The following is an 11881-nucleotide window of genomic DNA, read 5'->3' as shown; positions in this document are numbered from 1 at the left end:
TTTCGTGTATGTGCCCCATTTTAATGTTCTTTATATCCCCGATTTCGTATCGATGAGTACTACAACTTTTATTTATATTTTGTTGGCTAATTAGCATTCTATTTTTATTTTACCGTTTGTGAAGGATACACTGTAAACGAATTTGTGAAATTCATAACTTCTTCATACGAACTCCGTTCCCGACATTCTTTATATCGACGGATTTGTATTTACATAGACATCAACTTTCATTTAAATTATTTTACCTAACGAGTAACCAATCTTTCGTATTTTGTGACGCATATAGTTATATTGTGTATAATGAAAAACTTCAAAAAATCATAACTTTTTTCGCATGAAGTCAGTTTTGGCATTCTTTATATTCACAACTTTGTAATTACATATACTACAAATTTAGTTTAGATTATTTATCCTAAATACACTTTTCATGATAAGTGTTTATTTATCACTTTTCGTTACGTTTATGGTTGTATGTTATCCAAATATTATATCACATTAATCTTATACGAAGAACACTATGTAAACACTCAACATGTAAGGACAATTCTTATTTTTTATTTATTTGTAATAAAATTTACACTAAGTTATTTACATAAATGAGGACCAATCAACGATATCTCTAACAAAAAATGTGGGCGTTATAGGGAGGTATTATAGGCCTGTACTACCGAAAGTACATGATGGATACTTGAATCAGGGAAAGTCAGTCGAATTCTGAGGAGTTGTTAGAGGGAGAATAGTATGGAAAAGTGTTATGTTTATGTTTTAACCATGTTATTGTATTTTCAGTATGGTGATGACTCGCTATTGTGAGGTTTAATGATCTGTTTCAAGCTCTGGTGGTGGGGGCAGTGATGCTAAGTTGCACGACATGATCGCTGCAGAGGTTACACAAGTGATTTTGGAGGATCTGTCAGGGATGTTTGGTATAATTTAAGGATAGGCTTGTATCTATGATGGATGCTTGTTTGGTAGCTATTCGGGCTGAGATGACAGATACACAACCTAGGACATGAGAGGTCTCTTTTCAGGAGTTCTGCGCTTGTGGGGCTACTATCTTCCTCGGAAAGAGTGAACCAATGGTGAGTATGTTAGGATCTCTAATATGGAGAGCGCGTTTTGGAAGAGGTTTTTCATGAAGGCGGAAAAGGCTGGGTTTTTGCATGGATTTTACGAGATGGAGCATGATACTAGTGTAGTGGAGTGGTCCATGATCTTGGACACAAGACGATTGAGACTATGACTTAGATAGATTTTTTCACCAGGTTCAAGGTAGAGTATGTACCAACAATCGAGATATAGCAACTGGTACAAGAGTTTCAAACTCTCACGAAGAAAATGGAGACTGTGGTGGAGATCACTGCCAAGTTCAGAGAGAGAGAGAGAGAGAGAGAGAGAGAGAGAGAGAGAGAGAGAGAGAGAGAGAGAGAGAGAGAGAGAGAGAGATAGATAGATAGAGAGAGAGAGAGGGAGAGAGAGGTAGAGAAGGAGAGAGGGAGAGAGAGGGAGAGAGAGAGAGAGAGAGAGAGAGAGAGAGAGAGAGAGAGAGAGAGAGAGAGAGAGAGAGAGAGAGAGAGAGAGAGAGAGAGAGAGAGAGAGAGAGAGAGAGAGAGAGAGAGAGAGAGAGAGAGAGAGAGAGAGAGAGAGAGAACTAGAGGTTCCAAAGTACACTGTTGATGAGGAGATGAAGATGAAGGGGTATCATGACATTCTGAAGACTGATATCCGATAGTTTGTTAGCAGGAAGACCCGAAAGACACTTGATGATAAGATTGATTCGACCCGACAATGGGAGATTAAGTTGGAGAATTAAAGGAGAAGTGGAAGGCACCCCAGATTCAAATTGGAGTTTTCCCAACTAAGAAGTTTAAGACTTATGATTCATGTTATGTAGGCCAGGAGGTCCAGGGCTGTGTACTAAGTGTCGTAGGTCACACAAGGGAGCTTGATGTATGAAGGGATTGGACTGCTTCAAGCTCGGTCAAACATGACTTTTCGAATTAGACTGGAAGCAGGGGCAATTATTTGTTTCCACTGCAATCAGATTGTCCACAAGAAGGACGATTTTCCAAGTTTATTTGGTGGATGGGTACTTGCTTCAACCACCTTGAGGATCATTGATGGCCACCAGATCAATACGGAGGCCCTGGTGGTGAAAATCCAAGTTCTATAGTTGATGGCAGAGGAGGCAAGAGTAACACCAAATATGGTTGCTGATATGTATTACGACTTTATTTTATGTTTTTTTCTTACTTTTGTGCTTATTATTATGTTTTTTATTAGGTATGTTCCTAACTAATGTTATTCTTGCCCTTGTTCTGTTTGATTCGGGTGATAGTTGGTCCTTTGTGTCGCTTGCATTCTGCAAGAGTTTTGATATTACTATAGGATCTTTGGACCACCCATTGGTGGTAGAGATTATTGATGATCGTACTATTGGTGATCGTCCATATCCCCTTGGGAGAGATTTGTCTTATCGTAGGAATGGATTGGCTTAGCTGGTTTGGAGCTATGATATACTATGAGTAGAAACTTAAGCGAGTTCGAACCCCAAGTGGGTGAATACTGGTTATTCACGGAAAGGGTGCACAAACCGGCCCAACCTTTTGTTCATATGTGAAAGCTAAGAGACACTTACAGCACGGGTGCATTGGATTTTTGGCCTCTGTGGTGGATACTCGGGCGGAGTAGAAGAACAATATATATGATGTGCCTATAGTTTGAGATTTTCGTGATGTTTTTATGAGGATTTTTCGGGTGTGCCTCCTTAGAGACAGGTGAAGTTTAGGATTTATTTAGTTCCAGGCGTGACTCTAAGATCCAAAGTACCTTATGATCTTGAACCTCATGATATGCAAGAGTTGTCCATCCAGCTTCAGGAGCTGTTAGACAATGAGTTTATATGATTGAGCAGTTCACCATCGGAGCCCCAATTTTGTTTCTTAATAAGAAGGAAGGGATGCATCGGATGTGTATCGACTACCAGCAATTGAACAAAACTGACGGTAAAGAACCGTTATCCTCTTCCGAGGATCGATGAGTTATTTGATCAGTTGTAGGGTGCATCTTGGTTTTCCAAGATTGACTTGAGGTCAAGATATTATCAGATAAGATTCTAATGAAGTGTGGAATCAAGTATGAATCAAATTAGAGTTAAACAAAATTAGATTAACACACGATGTAAATATGATCTGGTTTCAGCTCTATTATGCTTTCACTGTTACAGAGAGAAAATAGACAAGTTCATACAAAGACTCTTATCTAACTCTAAGTAATGTCCCTATTTATAGGAAACATGAAAGCACACAAAAAATTACAAGTACTAAACAGTACGCTTTGTTACATAAAATGCCTTGTAAAATAAACTTATGACTTCGACATATTACAACAGGTCTTCGACCCTTACATTCCCCCCCCCCCCCTTTGTAATAATGTCGAACATCTTCAGTTCAAAAGAATCTGTATAGCATACAACATCACCCTTCGAATTTCAGAATAACAATAAATAATCTTCTTCAATTCTTTCTTGTCGTCTTCGTTATTCTTCTTGCATCTATTCATACGAACAATGAAGTTCGTATACTGGGACGTTATGTATCTTTCCACTTGGCAAGCTTGGAATAAGAATCTCTTGGCTTTTCCATTTTTGTCTTTTCCTGCGAAGACCATCCCAAAAGGCTTCAAGCATATTTCCCCATCAGCATACTTCTTCAACTCAGGTTGAGTCTTCGTTGGTTCCATGGGTACTTTCACTTCTAACCCCTTCGCTGTTGCTAACTCCACATCCGTTAGAGCCAAACACTCATAGTAGTTATCTATGAATATTTTGATGTGAGCTAGACCAAGACGACACACTTCTGGATCAGTCTCTCGAAGATACGAAGCATCTTTGTCTTTCAGAAGTAATGCAAGTTGTATAAGATCATACAAGTTCATTAATGGAAAATCAGTAATCGAGAAATTACACCCCTGACCATTCGCCCTTGCAACGTAAAATCGAAGGTTCTACATCATGTCTTCGAAAAGAACATCCTTCTGAATATTGATCACCTTCTTTATCTTCACGAGTGTCCAAATTTCCTCTGGAAGTTTCCCTAACACAGCATGAAACCTGAGCTTCACGTATGTGTAATCATCATCATTGTCGAACTTCTCAGCAATTTTGTACTGAGCCATGATGAACATCATTTCATTGATTGGGAAATCTAGTTGTCTCATATCAGTATTGACCACAACATATCTCTGCTTCGGCTTCTTCTCAAAAGCATACATATGGTTATATGCAACTCTTGCTTCGATTGTTTCATAGTTGTAATGCTTCGCAGGATCACCCTTGTTCATTCCAGGTGGGTCACTTGCACGAAGACTTAAAATGCTTTGAACAACTCTCAACTTCTCAAGCTCAGCATTAGTTTCAGCTTTCTTCTCTTCTTTCGACTTTTCGACCATAATTGTTTTTCCTTTATCTTTGACCGCAGAACTATCAACAACTTCTTTGGGCTTCGAACTACTACCACCTTCCCCAATCATAATTCCTTTAGAAATTGGTCTTGAAATTGGCTTCGTAGAAATTGGCATTGTTGTCACAACTGTCGAAGTAACAGGCCCAGTAGTTGAGATAATTGGCTTCGATACTGGAATTGTTGTTTGAAAAATCTTCCCAACAGTTTTCACAGCTTCATGTGAAACCTCACTAACTTTCGCATTACCAACCTTCTTCTCTCCCCCTTGCACCCCTGTGACCACAGGTGGGGCATCTGTTGGTAGTAAACTGGAAAACTTCGATAATAGAGCCAACTCTTTGTGCAACACAGACTCGAACTGAGAAAACTTCTGAGACAAGAATTCTGGAGTTATTATCGAAGAGGCAACAAGTGTGGTGGATAAATCTTTCATCTCCTTCAACAAAGAGGTAAGCTCCACAAAGCTTCGACTGCTATTTGTTGAAAGTTGAGTAACTTGAGGACACAAGCTTTCATACAGTTTGACATATTTTGTGACAGCCTCACAAATGATATCCACCTTTTGATTTAGAGATGCATAGTCTTTCTGAGCACTAGCAATCTTTTTGACCATGTCTTCACGAAGTTCTTGAAGCTTTAACTTGACATCTTCGTGAACTTGCTTCACATCTTTAATAAACAAGACATGTCTTTCTTTAGCCACCCTTCGTAAGTCTTTAACTTCACTCACGAAGCTCGAAGACTGAGACTTCATCCGCAGTTCGTTACACTTATCACTTTGATCCACCTTCTCCAAGATTTTAGATTCAGAATCTTGAAGCATTCCAGACACCTTATTAACCATTCTGGCTTCGAATGCTTTAAGCATAACATCCAATTCCAAACTTGAAAGAGATTGACACTCCCCCATGTCAGCTTGAGATTGAATAATAGAATTCATCTTCTTATTCAAAATCTTGAATTGCTTCATCGTCATTAACATGTTGTCGGGGTAAGTTTCTTCTTCTTCGTCAAATTCCATCTCTTCAAATGTTCCTCCAAAACCCCCTTCGTCAACATCAGTATCCTCAGTATTTTAAAGTGGATCAGTGGTTTGCGATGAGAACAAAGTTGTGATGGTTTGGGTGAGAATGGTTTCAAAGGTGGGTGAATTTGTAGTGTTCGAGATTGGAACAATGAATGGCGGTAAAGAAACAAAAGTAGCAGAGGATGCATGAATACCTTGAGTCGAAACAACAAGTTCTTTATTCAAATTTTCTTATCCCATATTGACATTTACATCCGTAGTAGATACGTGTGTATTGATGTCTGAAGTTCGAACCTCCTCAAGAATTGATTCAGTTAACGAAACTTTGGGTGGTGTGACCGTAGTCTTCTCAGGAATAGATGTTGATTGAAGAATAGTAGCTTCAGGAGTTTCAGGAACTTTCTCCCCTTCGGATGATTCTGCTTGAAGAACCATCTTTCTTTTCTCCAACTTCTTCTTTGAAATATGTGTAGCAAGATCTTCAGCTCTTCGTTTCTTGGAAGAAGGAGAAACAGGAGCTGGAACCTCACGAATGAGAATTCCTTGGTGATTCAAATATGGTTTACGAACCATCGAAGAAGACTTAAATGAACCATCGGAAAGCTTTCGTGATCGACGATACTTTTTCTTAACCCTCCGAAAAATACCTGATTTTGATGGTAGTGTTTCCTTTTCTTGAGTATCAGCAACAGGCTCAACCGGTTCAACCACAACAGTCGAAACTTGTGCATCTGGCTTCGTCTGTTTTGGTGGTGATTTCTTTTTCTTTGGCTCCTGTACTGGTTTCTCAGGAGTAATTGTTACATCCTTCTTTGACTTGCGAGACTTCTTCGAAGGACCAGCTGTTTCTTTTGGTAACAACTTCCCAGAGCCATCATCCGTATTGATTGTTTCTAAGTACTCCATTAGAACCAAATTTGTTAGATCAACCCGTTGTAACATTGCATCTGGAATTCTTGTAATGTGTGTAAATATCTCAACATCATCCGAAACCTCCTTCCGAAATTGATACTTGATGAACTCAACACTCTCGTCATCAGTAGGCACCTCAATTCCCTCTTTGGCATAAAAATATCGAAGGATTAGACTCCAATACCTTGCACAAGAGATTCCTTGAACAACATTCGTGTTTTCGACATTCTTTTGAAATTCCTTCCACAGTTGTGTAGAATAATCTACAGTAATGTCATAATACAACCTTGCCACCATTGCATACACCTCCATTCGACATTTGTCCAACCCTACACTGCGACCAGTCAAGCAGCGTAGAAAGATTCCGAAGAGAAAATTCCAAACAGTTGGAAGTCCTGATTTCTTGAAATCACTGATCTTGGTGAGTAAGGGTTGATAACCCATGTCGTTGAACATGTGGATGATTTGTGCAGAAGAAAGATCAGTATAGATTAGAGAATTAGGGATATCAAGAATTTGACAGAAAATCTTCTTGGACAATCGAATCTTCTTGTCATTCACCAATTGAAAAGTGATGATACCTATTGCTTTGCTGTACGTAGCAGTGGATCCTGCTTGAGAAAGCCATGAAAGTAGAACTGCAAACGAATTGAACATGGCAGTGGAAAGAACAGAACTCTTCAAGGCGACTACCAACATCTTCAATTCGTCTGGGTAAAGAGAAACATCATCTTCAACTTGATAGTTTGTTCCTTGAATCTTCATGATTGGTTGGGATGTAACATCTTCAGTGTTTTGGGATTGAACAACGACTTCAGTAGAATTGGCCATGATTAGGGTTTTTGACAGCTTGGTAGAACAATCGGAAATTTTCAGAGAAAGTAGGGTTTTTCGTTTGGAAGCGTAAACTGAGAACACGCTTTGATTCCCCTTTTTATATGTAACCCTAGTGTTTGAATTTGAAGCGGGACTGGAATTTAATGAGATCCGACGTGGCACCTTGAATCTCGCACCATACTGTTGATATAGTTGCCATGCGTCAAAAAGTAGCTGTCACATCACCTAGAAACCCGGACTGAATACAGAACGTATTTTCAAACAGACTGATCATATATCTCAATTAAATTGTAACCGTCACTGATCTTCGGATGGAGGTAAGGCTCTTTCACTTTTGGGATAAAAAGCGAAGTTATGTGCCAGATGTTTGAAATCATCAGCCTGAGTTGGTATTACTCAGAACCTCAAGGATTTCGTGAGTGCAGTGTTCCAAAGATAAGATAAGAAACAATTAAACAAAAATTTGGATCTGTGATGTCAAATAATGTCATATTCGACACAAAAGCAGAGACACCCGAGGCAAAGGTTACTTCATTAATTATCAAGAGAGATAATCAACTGCTTGTGTATGTTCCCGTGAATTTCAATCAAAGACTTATAGAGAAGTATCGAAGGGCTTCTTTTATAAGGCTTCATGGGTAGTTTACAATTTCGTTACATATCAACCTTAACATAAGGTGAGTAATTGTAACAGAAATTACTTGTTTGACCGGTGTAGTCAGTGACAAGTATGCTTTGAATTATTTTGAAAGTAACTTCGAAAGCAAATGAAACTCACACGGAAATCATATTCATGAAAGAATTGATACCGAATCCTGTTGGGTAACAACCATCGTGGGCTTCGATAGTTTGATCAAGATTACTCATAAGAAATGAATATGATTTGGAGTTTCGAAAAGTGGTACTAAAACAAATGTTTCGTCAAAACTGGAACATAGTTCCCCGTCAATTCCTTACGAAGATAGAATGTTGGGTTTCACTTTCATCACGGCCTCATGATGTTAGATCATTAACACAGAATTTTGACATGTCTAAATCTTGATTGGTTGAATCAAAGATCTCTTGGAAATATGTCTTCGTGTGTGCAAGTGTAAGAAATTTGGTGATGAAAAATATTGGTTGACGAAAACACTTGTACCTCTGTTATGATTGGACCAAGCAGACAACTCTTAACTCATTTGAGAAGAGTAAGGTAGCTCATTCGACTAATGTGAATATAAGCCTGAATTAGGAAGAAATTTTCGTAAGAAAAATTTCATTAAGGCTTTCGTAAACACACATTGAGTCTATGGAGGCTTGGGTCGACATGCTGCAGCATGCTTCTAGGGACAGTCTAACTAGTACAAAGTTGTCGAAATTGTACCTTCCCAGAGAAACATAAGCATGACCCTTGTATCCCCTTCGTGAAATCTGTACACACAAAAGATAAAGAACAAAATAACAAAAATCTTTTTGATGTTTTTGATGTTTCTTAAAAGAAACAATTAATAAACAAAAGAAAATCTTTTTGAATTTTGTGATTTTTCGAAACTAACAAAGATAATATCTTTTTGTAATTTTTTGTTTTTCGAAAATAAAATGACAAAACAAAGATAAAATCTTTTTGTAGTTTTTGATTTTTCGAAAATAAAACTAAGATACATAAGAAATTTGGAAATCTAACGAAAAGTGTTACATCAAACCAAAATGCCCAGTGTAACGAAGTCGAAGCATGTCGAAGCGTTGACTATGAATAGTAACCTCTGAATGGTAATTACTATAAGCCTCTGAATGAATCATGATGACCTCTGAATCGACATATTTATATAACACTTCGTTGTTATACATGCGATATCATTCCTGGAACTGAACTTGCTTCGATCATTCCCAAACCTGTCAAAATTCGAACAAATGATTTTTCATCCAAAGCTTTTGTAAAAATATCAGCAAGCTGATCTGTTGTTTTCACAAAATGGACTTCTATGTTGCCATATTCCACATGATCTTTGATAAAGTGATAACGAAGAGCAATATGTTTTGTTTTCGAATGTTGTACTGGATTATGACAAATGCGTATAGCACATTGTGAATCACAATACAATGGAATCTATTTCATATTCACGGCATAATCTCTCAACTGACTCTGAATCCAATTAATTTGTGATGTACAAGTAGCAGCTGCAACATATTCAGCTTCAGCAGTAGAAAACGAAACACACGTATGCTTCTTCGACTGCCAACTAACCAACTTGCCATCCAAAAATTGACAACCACCACTTGTGCTTTTTCGATCCAAAGTACAACCTCCAAGATTTGCATCTGAAAATGCCTGAAGGAAAAACCCTGTTTTCGAAGGATACCACAATCCTAACGGAATTGTTCCCTTGAGATAACGAAAGATATTCTTCACAACAATTAAATGTGGTTCTCGTGGATTTGCTTGATACCTAGCACAATTACATACAGAAAACATGATATCAGGTCTACTTGCAGTAAGATAAAGCAATGAACCTATCATGCTCCTGTATAAGGTAAGATCAACCGCAGGCGTTTCTAACGAAGGGGCTAGCCTTGTTCCAACAGCCATTGGTACTCTTAGCTTCGTGCTATTTGTCATTCCAAATTTTTCGAGCAAATTCCTTGTATACTTTTCCTGATTGATGAAAATGCCTTCTCTGCTTTGATGAATGTTTAAGCCAAGAAAATTATTGATTTTACCCATCATGCTCATTTTGAATTGGCTTTTCATCAAATTTTCGAATTCACTAGACAAAGCAGGGTCAGTAGAGCTAAAAATAATATCGTCAACATAAATTTGAACAACCATTAGATGATTCCCAACTTTCTTTCGAAACAATGTGGGGTCAACTGATCCTTGTTTAAATTTTGACTGTTTTAAAAAACTGGTAAGAGTTGCATACCATGCTCTTGGTGCTTGTTTTAACCCATAAACTGCTTTATCTAAAATGTATATATGATCAGGATGCATTTCATTTACGAAACCTGGAGGTTGTTCAACGTAAACAGTTTCTTCAAGTTCACCATTGAGAAAAGCACATTTCACATCCATTTGATAGACATCGAAATCCTTATGAGCTGCATAAGCTAGAAATATTCGAACAACCTCGAGTCTTGCGACAGGGGCAAAGGTTTCTTCATAATCAATCCCTTCTTGTTGCGAATATCCTTTTACAACTAGTCGTGCTTTATTTCGTACAATATTTCCATCTTTGTCGGTTTTGTTTTTGAAAATCCATTTTAACCCGACAATCAAAACATTTTCAGGTTTTGGAATTAATCTCCATACCTTGTTTCTATCGAATTCAGCCAGTTCAGATTGCATTGCAACAACCCAATCTGAGTGTTCCATTGCAACCTGAACTGTTTTTTGTTCTATTTTCGAGATGAAAACATTGAACATGCAAAATTCATGATGAATATTTAATACCTCATTCTTTGCACGAATCTGAGCTCTTGTTAATACTCCATCTTGAGGATTTCCAATGACTTGATCTATCGGATGAGTCTTTGTCCATTTCTCTAACGGTGGATATGCCGGATCGAATTCAAAAGGTGCATCTTCGTACATCTCTTCATTTTCATATCCTACAACAAAAACGTCATCATTCAGATCATGAAAATCATCATTTTGATTAATATTTATTGTATTAGTTTCCTCATTTTCCTCATCAACACGATTATCATGTTGATGCTCCCCCTCAACTATATTCTCCCCCTCAACAACTTCATCCATTCTCCCATTCTCCCCCTCGAAAGAATGCTCCCCCTCAACCAGAGTATTCGAATCCAAGTGCTCTCCTTCCACTGGATTATTATGCATACTTTCGCCAACTCCTGGAGAATTCGTTGTTGAATTAACATCTACAATATTTTGAGGAATTTCCAAGTCATCATTATGCTTCGAAGATTCAGAGTAATGATTATCATTCGCATGAACTTCAGCATCCACAGCCCTATCAGGAATACCAAAAATTATATCATAATCAAATTCAGATGAATTTGATTCTTCAGTTTCATCAGATGATTCATTAATAATTGGTTTCTGTTCAAATTGCTTTTCAACTTGTTTGACATAATAATCATCGAAAGTAAGATTGAATGTCTCTTCAAATTTCCATGTACGCTTATTTAACACTCTGTATGCAACCGAATTTTGCGAATATCCCAAAAATATGCCTTCATCAGCCTTAGCTTGAAATTTTAAAAGGCTATCTTTAAGATTCATTATAAAACACCTGCAACCAAAAACGTGAAAGAATTTGACATTAGGTTTTCGGTTATTGATAATTTTATACGTGAGTAATATTGAATCGACAATGAATGAAAGATCGATTTTGAGTGACACATGCTGTCGAAACTGTTTCAACCCATAGATATTGAGGAAGATTCGCATATGTCAACATATTTCTTGCTGCTTCGCAAAGTGACCTATTTCGTCTTTCAACAACACTATTTTGCTGAGGTGCATAGGACGAAGAAAAGTTATGCGAAATTCCTTTTTCTGTTAAGTACGAATCCAACACTTTGTTCTTAAACTCAGATCCATTATCACTTTTGATCTTTCGAACATTTTTCTTCAGACTCATGTCAATCTTCTTAATAAACTCGATCATTGTTTGAGCAACCTCAGATTTTAACCTGA

Source organism: Lactuca virosa, chromosome 7 (genome assembly GCF_052849685.1).
Source record: "Lactuca virosa cultivar CGN04683 chromosome 7, Lactuca_virosa_CGN04683_v6, whole genome shotgun sequence".
Lineage (NCBI taxonomy): Eukaryota > Viridiplantae > Streptophyta > Magnoliopsida > Asterales > Asteraceae > Lactuca > Lactuca virosa.
This window is presented reverse-complemented; position numbering follows the sequence as displayed.